Source organism: Podarcis vaucheri, assembly GCF_965113315.1.
Source record: "Podarcis vaucheri genome assembly, chromosome: 1".
Taxonomy (NCBI): domain Eukaryota; kingdom Metazoa; phylum Chordata; class Lepidosauria; order Squamata; family Lacertidae; genus Podarcis; species Podarcis vaucheri.
In genome coordinates this window covers 79,706,033-79,724,909 of record NC_138759.1, presented here as the reverse complement: position 1 = coordinate 79,724,909, position 18,877 = coordinate 79,706,033, and the positions used below count along the sequence as shown (strand labels likewise).

Genomic DNA, 18,877 nt, shown 5'->3' with positions numbered 1-18,877 from the left:
GTGTTTGCTTCTTGGTAACAAGCTGTGTGTTAGCACTGTGAAGTCTTTACTTGCAGAAAATAAGAGAAGCACATCACACTTTCCTACTTGGATTTCACTTCTACATTCACAAGCTGTATGTACATAACATTCACAATGAAACGTGGAAAACTTAGCACTTTTGCCATGTGTGCTAACCATAGGATACTACACAGTCTGATTCACTATGTTACACTCTTTAGTAACAATTTGTTTTAAGTGTAAAGAAATGTGTATTACCCTGTAATCTGCTTCTAAGGCAAACTGGCATGTGCCTACAACAGAATAATTTCTGTGCTTTCTAGATTTCTTGTTCATTGGTAGTTTTGTCTTGGCTTCTGCTGGCTATTAATTGCCATATTTTTGCCTAAATCTGTCAAACGACTATATTCAGTGCTAGCTTTGTGTCCCACATTTTTATAGTGCCCAAAATGAAAAAAGTATTTCCTTTTTTCAGTCTTGCCACTATACACTTTGAGGGTAGCCCAAATCATGATGTACAAAAGTGCACAGAGGTGCCCCAAACGGAAGTAGCTGGTAATTAGGCTAAGTGGTCCAGTAGTCCAATTCTGCATAAAGGCAGCATATTTTCTTGTTCAGAAGTTGGGACAAAAATCTCACCACCCAACTATTGTTGTGAGTGTTGCATTGTGCAGGACTCCACTGGCAAATTGCTGAGCAGGGAAAATGCTCTTAATTTTATGCACGTTGAAGTTAATTTCCTAGAACTTGATGGGACTTACTTCCGAGGAAGCACGCGCTAGTTTGAGCTGGGACTTCTGTTTGGGCACACAGTATATTGCTTCAAACCCTGGGTCCATTTCAAGACCCCGGAAGCCAAGGGAATTGTTTCCACCCGTTTCAAACTGCAGAACAGAAATGTACTTTATCTACCCCAGCACCTCCCTTTTCCTGGTTTCCCTCTCCCTCCCTTGCAAGCCAGAGAGACAACCTATCACTTCCACGTTATCGATACAACAAAACTGCTGAGCTCTATGCTGTGCTCGCTGGCATTTGAGTCTGCGGGGGGGGGGGGGGGAGATACATTCCGAGTCCCAAGTCCATCCATCTTGCTAAAATTGGGTAATCCGTGAAACTCTCTCCCTCTGCATTTTGTTTCTCGGAGTTGGAGAGATGCGTGTGGCCACACCCTCCAACTCGCGACAGATTTTCCACCCTTGCGCTGCCAGGACAGGCCGAGCCCGGCTTATTCTGGCTGGATAAACATCTCGCCAGACAGAGCGAGCCTGCCAGGCAGCCGCCAGCTCGGGGAGAGGCGGCTTGTGCCTTTCACAAACGTGGGTTTGTTTTCCCCACAGCGTCGCCAGGTTGCTCATTTCCCTTCCCCAAACTGAAAGGGGGCGGGGAGAAGACGACGAAGGAGGAAAACCTGAAGCAAAATCACCTCCTTTCTCGCCGAAGTCTCGGAGAGAAAGAAAAATAAAGCCCCCTCTGCCGCCTGTCTCCACAGGCAGCGGCTCAGTCCTGCTTCTCCAACGTTGCACCAGGTGTCAGCAGAGATACCCGACTCGGAGCCTCCTGGTTATATAGTAACCTGTTGCTTTTGGCCGGTGGCTCCACCTCTCCCTCCTCCTCTGCCTGGGCTGAGCGAGCGCTTCCACCTGCTCTCAGTGGAGCTGCGAGGTCTGCACGGGGAGAAAGGAGGGCGAGGAGGAGCGAGAAGAAGCGGGAGCCGTCACGAACGGAGAGGGTCGTTTCCTCTTCCCCATCTCAGCCGCGGGCACCGTTTCCCCTGGGCGGGAGGTCGGCGGTCACCTCAGGGAAGCCCTTTGCTGAGCCCAGCAGAGCAGGAAGCCCCAAGTTCAGAATGGCAGGGAAGCTGGACTAAGAGGAAGGGAGCCGCTCAGTGGGGAAGGAATTACGAGGACCCAGGAAACTGGGAGAGTCCAGCTGGCTTCTGAGGGAAAAGTAAGTGAATTGTTGTTGTTTTTAATTTCTTCCCCCCCTCCTCCTCCCCCGCCCTGCTCCCCAGCGTTTGACGAGGAGCTTCCGAAGAATATTTCCCATGCGTAAGGAAGGGAGTGTGTTTGGGAAAGGGAGTGCTGGTAAAAACTCTGGAAGAAGTTAAGGGAAGAAGGAGCAGGATTTTCTCCATGTTATTTTGTGGCGTACTACAACATCTCTGCCCAAATGGGAAAGGTCCAGCAGGGAGTGCTGTTTTGGCAAAGGAAGACTCTTACGTTAGAAAACAAAGTCTAGCTTTGCTATCAGTTGCTCAGCTTCATCGACACACTGCTAAGTTTATTCCAAAGTTGGTTGGCTTTTTTCTCTCCGCTTTTATGTCTGCTTGGCTGCACTTTTGTGAAGTGGACCTCAAACTTACGACCATGGGAAAATGTTGGTTGAGTTTTGTTTTTAGTTTAGTGAAATCATATTGGCAGTGGCCTGGGGTGGGTGTGTTTGCTTAAATATGGAAAATACTGGTACAAATTCTTCTCAATAAATGCAAGTCATCTTAATTTAGAGCTTTCTGAAATGCTGCCTGATGTTAAACCCTGGGAACTAATCACTGCGTTGTCAGACAAGTGGGGCACTTGGATATAATTGTTCCTTGGCTTTAATTAGGGCAATTTTGTATAATGTGCAGCAGCAGGACTGCTCTTCCATGCTGAGTAACTGCCTGGAAGTGTAAACAGAGACATACCAGATCTTTCTTTCCTAACTCACAAATTTCAAGTTATTCTGCCGAGGGTCATTGCTTAATATTTACATTTTGTACTCTGGATCCAGTTCCCAAGTACAAAAGAGATGCAAGAGAGCATTGTTTATTAACAGTACACTTGTATTTCATACACGAATGTCACACGTCCTTTCAGTTCATGCTAATTGCTCATATGCATTTTGTAAGAAGTCACAAGTTATGCATTTGGATGTCGTTCAAAAATTACACTGATGACATGTATTTGGGGATTTGTTCCCATGCACAATGTGTAAAGATGTCCTAAGAAGTTTGATCCATTCTGAATATCTGGATTTTTTGTGCTCACCACATGACACTCTATAGTCATGTGAATAGAATGCCATATTAACAAGAGTTATAATTGCTCCAGCTTCCAGTTTACCAAAATGTTATGAACATTTACATAAATCAGGTGGGGCTGATGGGAGGCGTAAGCCAAAACATCTGGAGGGCATCAAGTTGGCAAAGGCTGTTTCACAGTATTAGTGTGGTCTAGTTCTTCCATTGTCTAGAAGAAAGGATGGTCCACATAGAAGTCCCAAATCGATTGCTAATTTAGGTTAAAAGGACCTGTTATAAAACAAGAGGTTGGAATCTGCTGGGATTGTGAAATGCAGTAGTGTGCGTGGAGGGGAGGATATATCAGAGCGACCTGCACACTGACTACAAACAAAGCCCCTTCGTATGCTACTGCAACAGTGTGGGAGCTGCTTCCGCCTGGCTTCATCACCCACTGCCTTGCTACTGTCTGGAAGCCACAACTACATGATGTAAGGGTGGTGTGCAGCTCCTACCCATCCATTATATCCCAACTGGGAGGAAGAGATGGAATTTGTTAGGAATAGTCCATATGATTACTTTTGGCACTAATTATTACTTCAGCAGCCTGGGAAGAAGTTACTGGGCAGCACTTGTTGTGCCACTGCTTTAATGTGAAGGGTCTCTCTTAGGGTGAATACAGATAACCATGTCACCACTTGGTCACCCCTAATGTGTCATTAAATGCTCCTTACCACATGGCAAGATAAGACAAACAGGTAGTTTTATCGGTTGATTAGATGTAAAGTGTGGAAAGGGACTACCTGGCATTTGACCATCTGACTTTTCACCCTGGATCTTGCATCACTCATTCAAGCAATAAAACTTGTTCATAATTCGTGACAAGAACTTAAGTGGGAAATGTTTTTATTTATTTTTTAATCATTTTTATTAATTTACCAATAAAAAAGCATCCTATATATCCAATCATAATCCAATTAAAATAAAAAAATTAAAAAAGACCAAATTATAATTATTAATTTTTCGGAGTTCCCCATGGTCTGGACCTCTGAAGCATATCACCACATCTCAGTCCTGCCTCTCCTCATTGTTTTCATATTGTCTACATCTTGATTTTCACACTTTAAAATTCTCCATCCCTGGTTCCACAATTCTCAATCATGTCAGACGTCATATATCCTTTCATCCATCGAATACAGCTTTATTTGTAAGTATATATTTTTCCAACTGCCTTTTGACCAGCGCAGCTTCCTCTGACTCCATTCCAATCCGGGATGTTATCCAAGTCTGTTATCTGAAGTTTAATGACGCAGCAACTCCCAGTCATTAATCCTTCCAATCCAGGCTGTTGTCCAAACCTTCCTTTTGAGCTTTAATGAATCAGTACCTTCCACGTTAAATTGTTGGGCAAAACTGTTTGAAATGTTATTATATTCAAGAGCTGAATGTAAAAAAACAACAACAGAATTTCAGTTAATACTAAACATAATAGGTCATTAGATCAACCTCAGAGGGGGCCTCCATCCTGGTGCCGCCATTGGGGATAGAACCCCCCCCCCCAAGTCCTGAAAGCTATCCCACTCAAAGGATCCATGCCTGCGGACTTTGGACAGATGAAAAAATGAACATGAAATTATGAAAGCCAGAGTAGTCTAGACTTTGGACAGATAAAAACATGGTAATAAAATTATGAAAGTGAGTGTTGAACCTGTCTTCAAATCCCTGCTCAGCCTTGAAGTTCCCAGATGGCCTTGACAAATAAATTTCTTAAGCTTAGTGCATAGTCTGCAAAAGAAGACTGAATGAGATAATGACTACCAAGCTGGCTACATTTGAGAAATACCGATACTTGTAGAAATATGAACAATGGCTAGTAATTAGTTGGGATACACATGGATAACACAGTAATGAATCTTTTCTAGCTTTTAATCAGTGGTGAGCCATAACAGGAAGGTGGGTCAGGTCTTTTTCTCCCCACCTCACAGCTAACTTTGACAGGTAGGTGGGACCAGGCAGCTGTCTTGCCATTTGACATCATAATTGTTCCAATGTAATTATTACATTTTAGATAATTATTAGGGGTCATGTTTGCCTCCTTGGTTTTAAAAGCAAGCTTTTTTATGCCAGTTTGCTTTGTAGTTTTGATATCTAGAACCTTTTTTAAAGATGATATGTTCATTTGAGAAATGTGTCTCTCAGCATGGGGCTTTAAGAAAACCACAATGATCAGTCTGTCTATGATGAGTATTAGCAAATCCCAGATAACAGAATTTAAATGGATTTACACAGAATGTACAGATTTCTCATACACTTGCACACTTTTCTTGTCCTATCTGCTCATTTCAGTGCACATCTGCCTCGTTCTAAGAGTGGAGTGCAAGTCATCATTCAAATTGGGTGGGTATTGTGATGTTTGCAGGTTTGAAATAAAGTATCCAGTTAACCCCAAATGACAGTCATGTGAAGGTGATGTTCAACATCTTTATAAATGATGTTGCTTTGATAAGGATGCTTATCAAATTTGCAGATGACACCAAACTGGGAGGGGTAGCTAATCCTGCAGAAGACAGAATCAGAATTCAAAATGACCTTAACAGATTGGAGAACTGGCCACAAGCTAACAAAATGAATTTCAATAGGAACAAATGTAAGGTTCTGCACCCAGGCAGGAAGAACTAGATGCACAAATATAGGATGGGGGGACACCTGGTTTACTAGCAGTACATATGAAAAGGATCTAGGTGTCTTGGTGGACCACAAGCTTAACATGAGTCAACAGTGTGATGCAGCAGCAAAAAAAAGCTAATGCTTTTCTAGGCTGCATCAACAGAAGTATAGTGTCCAGATCAAGGGAAGCAATAGTACCACTCTATTCTGCCATGGTCAGACCACACCTGGAATACTGTGTCCAAAGTATATTGACAAACTGGAACATGTGGAGAGGGCAACCATGATGATCAAGGATCTGGAAACTAAGCCTTACCAGAACTGCTTGATGGAGTTGAGTATGTTTAGCCTGGAAAAGAGGAGACTGAGAGAAGGGATGATAGCCATCTTCAAATATCTTAAGGACTGTCATAAGGAAGAGGAAGCATGCTTGTTTTCTCCTGCTCTTGAGGGTAGACTTGAGGCAATGGCTTCAAGTTACAATAACTGAGATTCCGAGTAAACATTTGGAAAAACTTTGTGACAGTAAGAGGTGTTTGGCAGCGGGACAGACTCCCACGAGAGGTGGTGGACTCTCCTTCCTTTGTGGTTTTTAAGCAGAGGTTGGATGGCCATCTGTCATGGATGCTTCAGCTGAGATTTCTGCATTGCAGGGCGTTGGACTAGATGATCCTTGGACCCCTTTCAGCTCTAAGATTCTATAATTCTATGACTGCCACAATTAGCCACCTCACCACTAGCCCCTTTTCAGTGTATGTAGCTGATACTAGTGTTTGGAAAATGTGGTTGTGTGTCATCAACAATGCCTTCCACTGTGTTTGTGTTCTTTATCTGTACAGATACAGAAACAAGAAGCAAGTTTGTGCCAAGCTCCAGAGACATTGCCAGCTCTTGCCATTTTGTCACGTGGCTTGTAGTTTTTGTTTAAAAGGTATACGAATTTCAGAGTTAATCCAAGTTATCACCCTTGAAGGCTTGGATGAAAGCTCTTCTCACAACAAATGACACATAGGTTTTATTAGTTTTTTGAATGACGGTAGTAGTCAGGTGGTTAACAACTGTCCTATTAATGCAAGCTATAATATGTGTAATATATGCAGTGTGTCCAGCTGTTCCTCTTCAGAAGCACATTTAGTTAAACTAGAAAGACTTCCAGGGCTCAACAATAGAGGAAGCCCATTTTGCTGGGTCCAAACCATCAAGAAATTCACCTACCCTAGCCCTGTTTATGGTTCAAGAAATCTAATTTCAGTAGAGCTTACAGAGGCATTACGTCTCACTCATATTAATGACTCAAAAAATCAAGAGAGCCAGGGTGTAACATGTCGGGGGGGGGAGCAGGGGGAGAGAGACATGGGAGGAAAGCATCATAAACATATGTTTTTTCAGGTTCAGCTTCTGTGCTTAATGGCAGGTCAAGCAACATGGCCAGACTCTAGGATTCTGCCTGTCCAGCTCCTCTGTCTTTACCAGAGGGTTGACAAAGGCTGCCCTTGTGGCAGTGGTTTTGTATAGGACACACCTCCTTATCTTGTCCTATTTTCCCCTGCAGTTTGCACAACATTTTTAGATCCAGCCCTTGAGGGGAAATCTAATTGCAGAACATTGATTTTCTGCTGACTTCTCATTATAGAGTGGCCCTATTAGCAGTGGTGGGATTTGCCTTGATAGCTTCTAAAGTCCAAGCCAATTTTCCACCTTCTCAGTAGTGCAATAAATTGGTTAAATTTAACTGCTATTGTGAATATCTGTTTTATCGTAATTATTACTGCTTTACTACTTTCTTCTCTTGTTGTATGACTCCTTGATGGAACCATAATGACTGGCTGACATGGAGGAATCATCAAGGGAAATGTTTCGTGGGCTAGAGCTATGCAGGAGATATGGAGCTAAATATGAAGGGGTCAACCTCAGGGTGGCCAGAATAAAAAAGAGGACAGGGTCATGTAGAAGCAACACCTGTTGGAGCTATTGTAGCTTCTGTACAACAATTGAGGTGCAGGGGTTCTGTTGTCCTTTGCATCTGGCTGCCCTAGTCCAATAGGAAGGCAAGCTAGAGGTTTTGGGAAATGAGATGGTGATGATTCAAAGCCAGTCCAAACAAATCCATAGCTTCTAGTAGGTCTCATGAAGAAGAAAGGGTGAATTCTTTATGTATTCATTCGTTTCATTCCATTTCTATTCTGCTCTTCCACCCATAGGAGCCCAGGTTGCAGCACAATTCAAAATAAAATCAATAAAAACATACACAATGTGCCAAGAGTGATTTGGTACAGGCTGGCTGATGTGAACAGCTTTCAAGGCTGTTGGGATGGAAAAGTCCCTTGGTTGGGATGGGTAAGAGTCATTACTATCCAGCAGCCTTCCTCAACCTGGTGCCCTCCCAGTGCTCAGGACTATAACTCCCATCCTCCCTGATCATTGGCTGTATTGGTAGGGGCTAATGGAACTTGTAGTCCAAAACATCTGGAGAGTACTAGGTTGGGGAAGGCTGCCATACATGATCAATTTTGTGTAGTCCAATTTTCCTGTGATAGTATATCGGGAGAGAAATGATGAGACCTGCTAAAGAGGTCTGTAGCTTATGCCTAAGGGGTCAAACATCCAGGCAGCAAGATGTATGGGGCAGGTATTGTGGATTTGGTAGCCAACAGTATAACTAGGAGCAGTGGAGTGAAAGATACTATACAAGCAGGTGCTGGTTGGAACTGAGCCATCTTCAGATAAATGGAAGGGTGTAGCCATCTAGCCTTAATTTCATCACTTGTTAGTGAAAATAAGCGGCATCCTGGCCAGACTCCTTGGATACGATGAAATGAAGGACAACGTTCTGGGCCCTTTAGTTGTTCTATAGCAGAGGGGTTTTAGGAAGCCCAGCTTATGTTGCAGTGGCACACGTATGAGAAAACCAGCTCAGGTTCCTCTTCTACACAATTCTTAAAAAGGCATGGGAACTGTTCAGTTGTATCCAAAGTTGGTCAAACTCAGAGTAGGCCTATTGAAATTAAGGGCAGGAATTCAGCATAGCAGGAATTCAGTCAGTGCAAGCATTTCCGCTTGCCAGGCAAAACAATCCCCCTTCTCCTCCCCCTCCCCCTGCACTCTGTTTTGGTGTGTGCACTCCTATCGAACCCTGAGCCAATTTGCAGGCTGTAGGAAGGGAGCAGGAGAGAAACCCTGTTGTGCTAGCAGGACTTGTTAACCATCTAGCCAAAGAGCCTAAGTTAGTAATGTGCATTGATTTCAATGTGTCTGCTTTGAGCTTGACAAAGCTGGAGACAACCCATTTCATTGTGTTGCTAGGCATTGCTGCTTGCTCGATTGGTTTTCATGTCCATCTAAGTCCTCTGCAAGGGGAGAAGCAGGACTAGAAAAGATAGTGCCGAACAGGGCAAACTGAATGGCACGGCTGGAGAATTCTTGATATATGGGCTAGACTTAGGGTGGAAGATTCTTACTCTTCATAGCACTTGAATGATCACTATGCAAGCTGTTTGTGTTGAGGGAACAGGAAAAGCTGGTTGTCTGCAATAGGTTTCTGTATTAATAGTGACTCAGTATTGCAGCAGAAATTACCTAGGGAGACTTTTCGCCTTATGGAAATGGTTCACCCAGAAGCTCTTGGTATTAGAACCCTCTGCTATTGCAAGCAAAATATGCTTCCAATTTTAGTTGAAAGAGTGTTACAAAATCATATTTTGTTTTGCAACTGCAGTAGATGTATGGTGAAGAAGCGGGTATGTGTTTGGTTTGGTATCTTGAAACTAACAGTTCTTACAAGTGCCCCTTAATGCAAGCGACAGGAGGATACCAGCTTTGTGATTCAAATCTGTTACTGTATCTTAAAAGTCCCATTCATTAAAGAGATATCTTTTAAACTGATGTAGGGGAAGGGTTTGTATGCTGTGTATGATTTTAGAATACTATTGCATTTTAAGTTACTTATCATTCAAATTTTTATTGGTTGCTGTTTATGGTCTCCTGAAGACCACAGAACATTTACTGTGAAATACCTACGCTTTGTTTACTCACTTTTTATGGAACATTTGCATGACATCATAAACAAAACATCCTCATCTCACGTTTTCCCTGCTCAGGTTACATTTATCCAGAGCTCAGAAAACCCATCAATTTAACCCATGATATAGAGGGCACAGTTAGAGAAACTGTGGCCTATTGCGCTTGGAATCTATTTTCTTTAGCCTTTCTTTTTCCAAACAGAATTATCTTGTATCTGTTTTATATCTGTTTCTCGTGTCTCTTCCCACAACCCCCCAATTTCAACGGTGTTATGATTTAGAGTGCAGTGAGAGGGGGGAGATAGTAATGAGCTGTGTGGCAGGTGGGGAGAAGAAGCATTTTAACCATTTCCATAGACAGTGGTCCAATGAAAATTACCCTCTTACCAACATTTGGGACTGAGGAATAAATAGGGAGGAGGGGTGGAACTGGTTTCTTGGCTACAGAAAGTTATCTGGATGCCAGACATCTGAAAGCAGCATTGCTATTCCACTTCCTGCTTAAAGTAGAATACTAATGATGATTGAGTGCTGCTAAATTGTCCACATCTGCAAGAACCTCACATCTGTGCTAGGTAGTTTAGAATCTGACATGCTAATGTCAGGGATTGATTTCATCCCTGGAAGGCTGTTGATTTCACAGAATCTGTTACATCAATTTCAGTGGGTTTTGTTCTTGGGGTACAAAATTCCACACTTGGCTGCTGTATTCAGAAAATAAAACAGTCCTGGTATCTACCAACAATCTAATTTCAATACTGCATGTTGTTCCATCCGATATATTGTTGCTCTTAGAAGTTTTTTTCCCTTTCTTGCAGCGATTCAACAGTTTTTGTAAAACAGGGATAGCAAACTTCTTTTGAATCAGGGGCCATATTGGCCCAGGATCAGCCCTCTGGGGGCCACATGGCAAAGTGGAGATGGATAAAATGCAAAAGTGTGGGGCACTTTTTTTTTTAAGGACACATTTTGGGGTTTCAGTGAGTTGCCTTTTGGTATCACAGCAATGGATCCATGGGGCTGGTCAGTAGAATTTTAAATTACTAAGGAACCCATGAGTCCTTCAATGCTGTCCCTATTGCTGTCTCTAGGGAAAGGCTATTCTGTCAGTTTCTATTTCTCTAGTTCCTTATCTTTCTTGTCTTAAATTAATATCTCTACATTTCTGTATTATTTTGTAGTTTTGCTTTAAATGTCCTCAGCAAAATTCATCAGCATTTTTGTGCAAACTGTGTACTTTGTGCAAATATACACATTTTTGTATGCAATTTTGCCTGATACACAGTTTGCAAACAGTTTCTCTTATTTTTTAAATCAAATTAATATTTTATTTATTAAATTTTTATACAGCCATTCATCTGAACATCACAAGGTGGATTACAATATAAAAACACAAAAATACATAACATAGTAACAAAACAAAAAAAACCTAATACCCTCCACAATTTGAAATGCCATAGATAGTTTACTTATTTGTTTTTTATTGGTTTTCATTATCAAAAAAGCAGATATTGTTCCTAGAAATACAAATTTGGTCACATCCAACAACTGAGTAAAAGAACAATAATTAAATAAAATGTAAAATAAATCTGAAAACAAATTTTGAATTTGTAGACAGAGTTGTTGAAGAAAACCAGAGCAGTAACAATTACAACATGATATATAATGGGGTGAGCTCCTGTTGCTCGGTCCCCGATCCTGCGAACCTAGTAGTTCGAAAGCTCATCAAAGTGCAAGTAGATAAATAGGTACTGCTCTGGCAGGAAGGTAAACAGCGTTTCCGTGCGTTGCTCTGGTTCGCCAGAAGCGGCTTAGTCATGCTGGCCACATGACCTGGAAGCTGTACGCCGGCTCCCTTGGCCAATAAAGCGAGATGAGCGCTGCAACCCCAGAGTCGGCCACGACTGGACTTAATGGTCATGGGTCCCTTTACCTTATTATATAATGACTTATGATGTTTAAACTGGGTAATACAGGTAAATAATAATTTAAACCATCAATATTTTGGATTTACAAACATTTCATTTTCCATCCCTTTGTTACTAGTTGTGTATACCTTAATAAAAACTTTTAAAAAATGATAAGGAATGGAGGGGGAGATAAAGATGTGGTGGTTGGGAATAAAATAATTTAGACATGCCAGTATGTAGTAGGCACTGCTAACAATTTTCCCTGCTGCATTTTGTATGTTATTTCCTGCCATATAAGCATTTTATACACTCTTCTTTCTAAAATATATACATTATTTAGTTGGAGACCTAGTCCCAAAATTCAGAGCAATATAGTTCAGTTTTGGTTTGCATATTGTCTTCGAAAGTGCAAATTAAGTAGGTTTGCACTAAAATCTGAACCATTCCTGAACCCCCATCCCTTGCTACCTCTGTCACTTTGGATAGAAAGGCAGGAAATATACACGCCAGTCTATTTTTCTCATTTTATTGAGACGCATAGTACCACCAAATATTGTGGGTGGGGAAGCCAGGAAGGGAGGTCAAACTAGCTATACAACTACACCCTTTTCTACATTTTCTGCAGTGATTAAAAGCTTTTGTGGCTGCCCTGGGTGGGTTATTCCAGCCTGACTGCGTGCTTGGTGTAAAAATAATTCTTTCTCAGACTTTCTTGGCCTGGCTTCCTGGATCTTTGTCTACTACTCCCTCAAAACTCCCATCATCATACTTCCTGCTTTTTTGACAAATGTGTATACTTTTGGCACCCATTTTCCTCTGGGATGCCCACAAAGAATGAATACACTACATATCTTCTGGTTTTCTAAGTCCCTCAAATCAGGAGGGAAAGTGGACAAGCAAGCTAACTTTGCACCCACCTCCCCTTGCTACCCAGTCACCATGCTAACTTTGCACCCACCTCACCATGCCCACCTCTCTCCAGTAGCTGTAGGCATGACTTCTGAAAGCATGGAGGCTTCTCTTTTCATCTAGGCTCCCCGCCCCCCATGCAGAACCCTGGAGAATGGTGAAGGATTTTGAATGTCTGGGTAGGATTACTGCCTTCTGACAAAGTCAAATTAGCTCATGAATTTATGCAGTACAGAGTGGTTCAGCTCAAACATCACAGTAAACCATGGTTTATTGTGATGGAAGCAAGCGTAGCCTCCTGCTCCCCCAGACTCAGATACTCTTCTCTTCTCTTCTCTCCTCCCCCCCCCCCACCCTCCAGTGTTGCTACAAGAAGGTGGTCGAGCATTTTCACTTCCTTTTTTTTCATTTTCAGCTTGTTATGTCATCTGAACCTGACAAATGGTATTTAAACTTAACTATGGTTTGTTTGAAACAAGCCAACTTCAAACTGGCTTATGAAGCAGTGTTGTCTAAATAGTCCATAGTTAAAATTAACTGTGTTTGGGGGTTGAGCATAACAGAAATGGCACAAACTGAAATTGGAAGTTGGAAGCAAACGCTTCTTAATTCCTCCTCTCCACATTTACAAGTCCAGTGAAGGCTAGGCTCATTACTAACATGATAAAAATGTGGTATCTGGGCACAGCCAGTGTCTCAAACATCAATTTCAATGTTATAACAATACATTAGAACAAGTGTGTCATTTGGTGTGGGTTTTAACTTACTGTGAGTAGTGTAGCCGCCTTAAACCTGACATCCTCTAGATGTTTTGAATTCTAGTTTCTTTTAGTCTGAGCTGTCATGTACTGGCTGAGACTGATGGGAGTTGTAGTCAAAAACATCAGGAGGATATCAGGTTGGAGAAGGCTGAAACAGCACGACGTAAAGGGTATAACTGCACCAGCATTTTCTGCTGTGATGGACAATGCTCTGAACATATTCCAGAATTTGGAGGATTCTTGCAGTTTGAGCTCCCTGGAGGAAGAATATTCTTGTTTCACATTTGCATTGCCCCACCATGATCAGTGGGACAGTGTGTTGCACACTGTAGCACTTGAGTAGGCAAACTAAGACCCGGGGGCCAGATGCGGCCCAGTCGCCTTCTACATCTGGCCTGTGGACAGTCCGGGAATCAGTGTGATTTTGCATGAGTAGAATGTGTCCTTTTATTTAAAATGCATCCCTGGGTTATTTGTGGGGCCTGCCTGGTGTTTTTACATGAGTAGAATGTGTGCTTTTATTTAAAACGCATCTCTGGGTTATTTGTGGGGCATAGGAATTTGTTCAGGGTTTTTTTCCAAAATATAGTCCGGCCCCCCACAAGGTCTGAGGGACAGTGGACTGGCCCCCTTCTGAAAAAGTTTGCTGACCCCTGACATCCTGGAATAAAAAACCTCCCATTCAGAAGGCATTTTTTACTTGACTCAGTTAATGTAACAAGGCCATTTTTTTAAAAGTGGGCCATGCATTTAAGGTAGCCTTTTGACTATGAGCTGAAAGGTTTTGGTTTCAATCTAGCAATTGAAAAAAGAGGTGTTTGCTTGTGTGTTGGGGTGCAGGAAAGTCTGGCAACGGTAGGTTCCAGGGATTAAACAGATTCTTTTGCCCACCCCAGAAAGAGAGGGTAAAAGAAGGATGGAGATAGCTTCAAGCCTTTGCTTCTATCTTAAGTCTACTCTTAGGATACAGGTACTTTGGTGGGCAGAGACTGGCATGTTGGAAGTGAACAACTGAGAATCAAGTATGGACTTATATTTTGTGCTGTAAAGGTGTTCAATCTCTCCAGGATGCTTGATCCGTAATAAATTCATTTTTGGTTTCTTGAACTGAATATGAAAGTGTTGCATGGTTGCTACTTGGTACACCAAGGTAAACTTTTGCTCCTAAGGAGATGGAATTACCCATCCTTTCCCCCCTTCTTATTCCTCCACCACACCTACTAGGCTTGGGTTTTGTGAACTGCCATGGTTCTCCAGGGAATAAATGCTAAGATAAAAGCCTGAATTTGGTTTGCTTAGAGTTTGAAGCAGCTACATTTCCTGGTTCTCAGGAGCTTGTTCATGCTGCTTTAGGGAATGGTGGAGCTGGTCGTGACTTGGGGTTATGAGAAGGGTGTGGGTGTAACAATTGCTCCTTCGCTATGTGCTGTCATGGAAGGTTTCTGCCTCCTGCTTTGCACACAGGACTTGATTCATCAACAGCACAGGGAATATCTGCCATCATGCAGGAACAGAGTCTCTTGCCCTAGAACTATAGCAATACGTATCTGCTTTCGCAGGGACAATTAAGGCACTGAAATCCCATTGACTTCCATGAAATGTGTGTGGTAGGGTGGGTGGAGATCAAGGGCTGTGTTCAAGGTCACATGAGTAAAGGTAAAGGTAAAGGTACCCCTGCCCGTACGGGCCAGTCTTGACAGACTCTAGGGTTGTGCGCTCATCTCACTCTAGAGGCCAGGAGCCAGCGTTGTCCACAGACAATTCCGGGTCACGTGGCCAGCGTGACGAAGCTGCTCCGGCGAACCGGCACCAGAGCAGCACACAGAAACGCCGTTTACCTTCCCGCTACACAGCAGTACCTATTTATCTACTTGCACTTAAGGGTGCTTTTGAACTGCTAGGTGGGCAGGAGCTGGGACCGAACGACGGGAGCTCACCCCGCCGCGGGGATTTGAACCGCCGACCATGCGATCGGCAAGTCCTAGGCGCTGAGGTTTTACCCACAGCGGCACCCGCGACCCGTCACATGAGTACCATACAATATATTCCTTTCAGTGTTTCATTTCCTTCTGATTTCTCTGTCCAAAATTTCCCACTCCCCATGAAATGTGTATATACCTGAAGCTCAGGAAAGTGATTCATGTATCTGACAAAGGGGACAGTAGTTCATGAAAGCTTATGCTATAATAAATGTGGCAGTCTTTTAAGGTGTCACAATGTGTTATTTGTTTTTCTGCAAAAGGCTAACATGGCTGACCCCTCTAGAAAGGCAGTTCTAGAGCCTTTTGGGGCTCAGGCTCTGTTTGGGAAGCTTGCCACGCCCACAAACCTAATGAAATGTTTTTAGCACCATCTAGCAATGCAATACAACAAATATTGGCCTATTCTGGTAATACAACAGGCTCCATATCACAGCACCAGAGAGTTAACCATTGAGTACATACTTGGACAGGATATGGTTATATCACTTCCTGTCAGTTTTCCCTTTAAAAACTTCCTACAATTCTTTCATCTTCATCACAAGGCCTTGGTCCCAGGCTGCCTGATCCTTTGGTGCTCTCGAGAGGATTTCCTTCAGAAACTTGATGCTACTGGGTGCAAAACTGTGTCTGGAACTGTCAAAGCCGCTACCTGGTCTGCGGTCTCGAACTTCAAACACAGAACGCCTGTGTGCCAGTCCTGCCACCAGCCTAGCCAAAGCAGTGCCTGTTTGTTTTGTTAAAGTGCCACTCCCCAGTCGACATAGCATGTGCCAAGTTACAACTGAGTATGGATTGTTAGCAAATATCCAAACATATATATACACAGAGGATGTGAGCAAGAGCTAAAAATGGAAGACTGGCAGGATAGGAAAGTAGCCACCCCTGTGTTGAGCTGGAAGGCTCAAACCCCATGAACAATGATGTATGGGTGTGTTTCTGCAAAAAGTAATTGCTGCATTCACAATGATAAGAAGGAGGTGAGGAGTTGGCTTGCTATTCACATTGCCTTCGGTTTTTGCTACTCCTTACTTGCTCTGTGTGCACAGCAGTGGGGGAAAAGGTTTCCTCTATCACTGTAGCTGGAGTTAGACACTGCATTCTGAACCCCCAAGAAGATTGTGGTTGGGGAACCAAGAGCATGCCATAGACACTCACAATCTTGCCTCCCTCTTCTGCAGAGATTCTACAGGTGTGCAGTGGGTTTGTGTGACTGACAGATCAAGCTTGTAAGTGGATGAAATGTTTTAACCAAATCTCTTGTTCCAGTGCTTTGGGGAAGGAATGTTGAAACAAATATACAGCCTTGGTCATGTGCTTCTTACTCTTATGCAAGTTCTGTTTCTAAGGAGCAGGAAGATTATTTAAAGAGTTCTGATAGAGCAGCTGGAGCATAAATCCATCCAGCCCTTCCCTTTGATGCTCTCTTTAAGAACATATGGCTCCTCCTCCCCATTTATTTCCTATAATTTAATCTTGTTGGGTTTTTTAGTGTTTGTCGCTTGTTAGAGTCATTGGAGTTCTACTCCATCCCATCTTTCTTATAATGGTTTTGATCTGAGAATTCAGTGTGGTCTATTTTATTTAGTCCTGGTGTCTGGACTGTGCTAGAGATGCAAACTTAAATTCAATTACCTTGTAGCTACAGTCTCTATTAGAAGCTTTACATATAATTTCAGGAATCAGATAACAAATTAGGGATGACAACCAAAAGCTGAGTTCATTCATGTCCACAAGGCATCTCTGCCAATGGCAAACTCTTAGCAGTTGCATCATAGTTAATAATAGGTGGAGCAAAACTTGAAAGCCAGATTGTATGTAGGCATGTATATATGTTTTAATTAATGCATATAGAGTTAATTAACACGGTGAAGTGACTACCACTAAAAGAGAACACTTACCTCCCTTCCATTCATCAGAGCCATTATTTTTAATCTACAAAAATAACTATACTATATCAGCTACTATAATGCAGTGAGAGGTATGACTACTTAAATGTTGTATATTAAATATTACATAAAGCTTGGGAAGCTTAGTATTGCTTGAAAAGCATTAGGCAGAGGAATTTACTGACCTGTCTACATTTGTTAAATACCGTATTTTTTGCACCATAGGGCGCACCTGACCATAGGGCACACCTAGTTTTTAGAGGAGGAAAACACACACAAAAATATTCTGAATCAAATGTTGCACTAAACTATTTAAAGCAGCAAAGCGGGTGGCTCCTGTCCGCTTTGCTGCTTTAAATCGAGCCTCAGAGGAGGGTAGGAAGGGGAACCATGGCTTATCTAGGTCCAATTAATAATGCTGAGCCTGACTTATGGCCATCGAGATTAGCCTGGCCGTCTCAGTGGAAATCTGGGGAGGCTGGGGTGGACTTTCCAGTGGTCAAAGTGTGGTTGTGTCTTCCTGCCCGGCATCTATTTCCTGCCCTCTTTCCCCCCTGCACCCCCCGCACCCTGCTTCGAGGGAAGGAAGCGGAGCCATGGATCCTCTGCTCGCAACTGCAGTGGAAGCAGGAAAGTGGGAGAGGAGCTGCTTACACGAGTAAGGGAGCCTGGGAGGAGGGAATCCGCTGCATGGATCCCCTTCCTTCCCTCCTCCGTGGTTGCTTTGAAGCAGGAAAGTGGGAGAGGAGCTGCTTACACGATTGTAACCTGCTCCCCTCCCACTTTGCTGCTTCAAAGGGAGCCTGGGAGGAGGGAATCCGCTGCAGCTTCCCCCACCTCCCGGAGAGCCCGCAGAAGCCGTGAGCTCTTTAAAGGGGCTGCGCGGCTTCTCCTGGCTTTTCTGGGAGGTGGGAGAAGGGACTGATGCAGCCAGTCAGTCCCTTCTTCCTCCTGGGGAAAAACCCGCAAGAGCGCATGAAGCTTGGGGGCTTTTCCCGCCTGCCTCTCCCTTGCATTCGCTCCATAGGACGCACACACATTTTCCCTTGCTTTTTAGGAGGGAAAAAATGTGTTCTATAGAGCGAAAAATACGGTAACTAGCAATATGCCTCCGAAACGGAGGGAACATGTATGGTATAGGAATGTTCTGTACTGCTCACGCTCATTTTATTGCATTTCCACATCTCACAGCAAGCCTCTATTTGCTTCAAATTTTCATTTGCTTTAAAAAACAACAACACAGCATCCACACTGAGCCTTCTTTAGCTCTCTTTCTTTCACCCTTAGAATCATAGAATCATAGAGTTGGAATAGACCACAAGGGCCATCGAGTCCAATCCCTTGCCAAGCAGGAAACACCATCAGAGCACTCCTGACATATGGATGTCAAGCCTCTGCTTAAAGACCTCCAAAGAAGGAGACTCCACCACACTCCTTGGCAGTCCAAGGTCCAAGGTCGCCTGCACATTCCCTGAGGACTGACTTTGCTGCTCGTCTTCATATACCTGATCGACTGTAATGAGGGAGAGATCCTCAAATGGAGTCTGCTCTTCGTCTTCCATGCTAGGGGAGAGGACTTCAAAGCGATTGTGTATTTCTAAACAATCAGAGCGAACCCTGGGCCTCCTACTTCTTTGAGTCACGTTTCTCCATATATCTGGCACCTGTGTTGGTGAACTAGCCTCCTTCTCAGGGGTGTCCCCTGTCTCCTCCTTGGTGGAGACGGTGTTCTCTGTTGCTTCCAA

General features: G+C 43.2%; 1 protein-coding gene across 1 annotated transcript in view; it reads left to right on the top strand.

Annotated features, from left to right (window-relative positions):
• Positions 1-1,273: 1,273 nt before the first annotated feature.
• The window catches only part of EPS8L2 (EPS8 signaling adaptor L2), a 91,570-nt gene continuing 73,966 nt past the window's right edge, over positions 1,274-18,877 (top strand). Inside the window, exon 1 of the mRNA XM_082222234.1 lies at positions 1,274-1,947. The gene's annotated coding sequence lies outside the window, so the exon portion shown is untranslated. The remainder of the gene's footprint in view (positions 1,948-18,877) is intronic.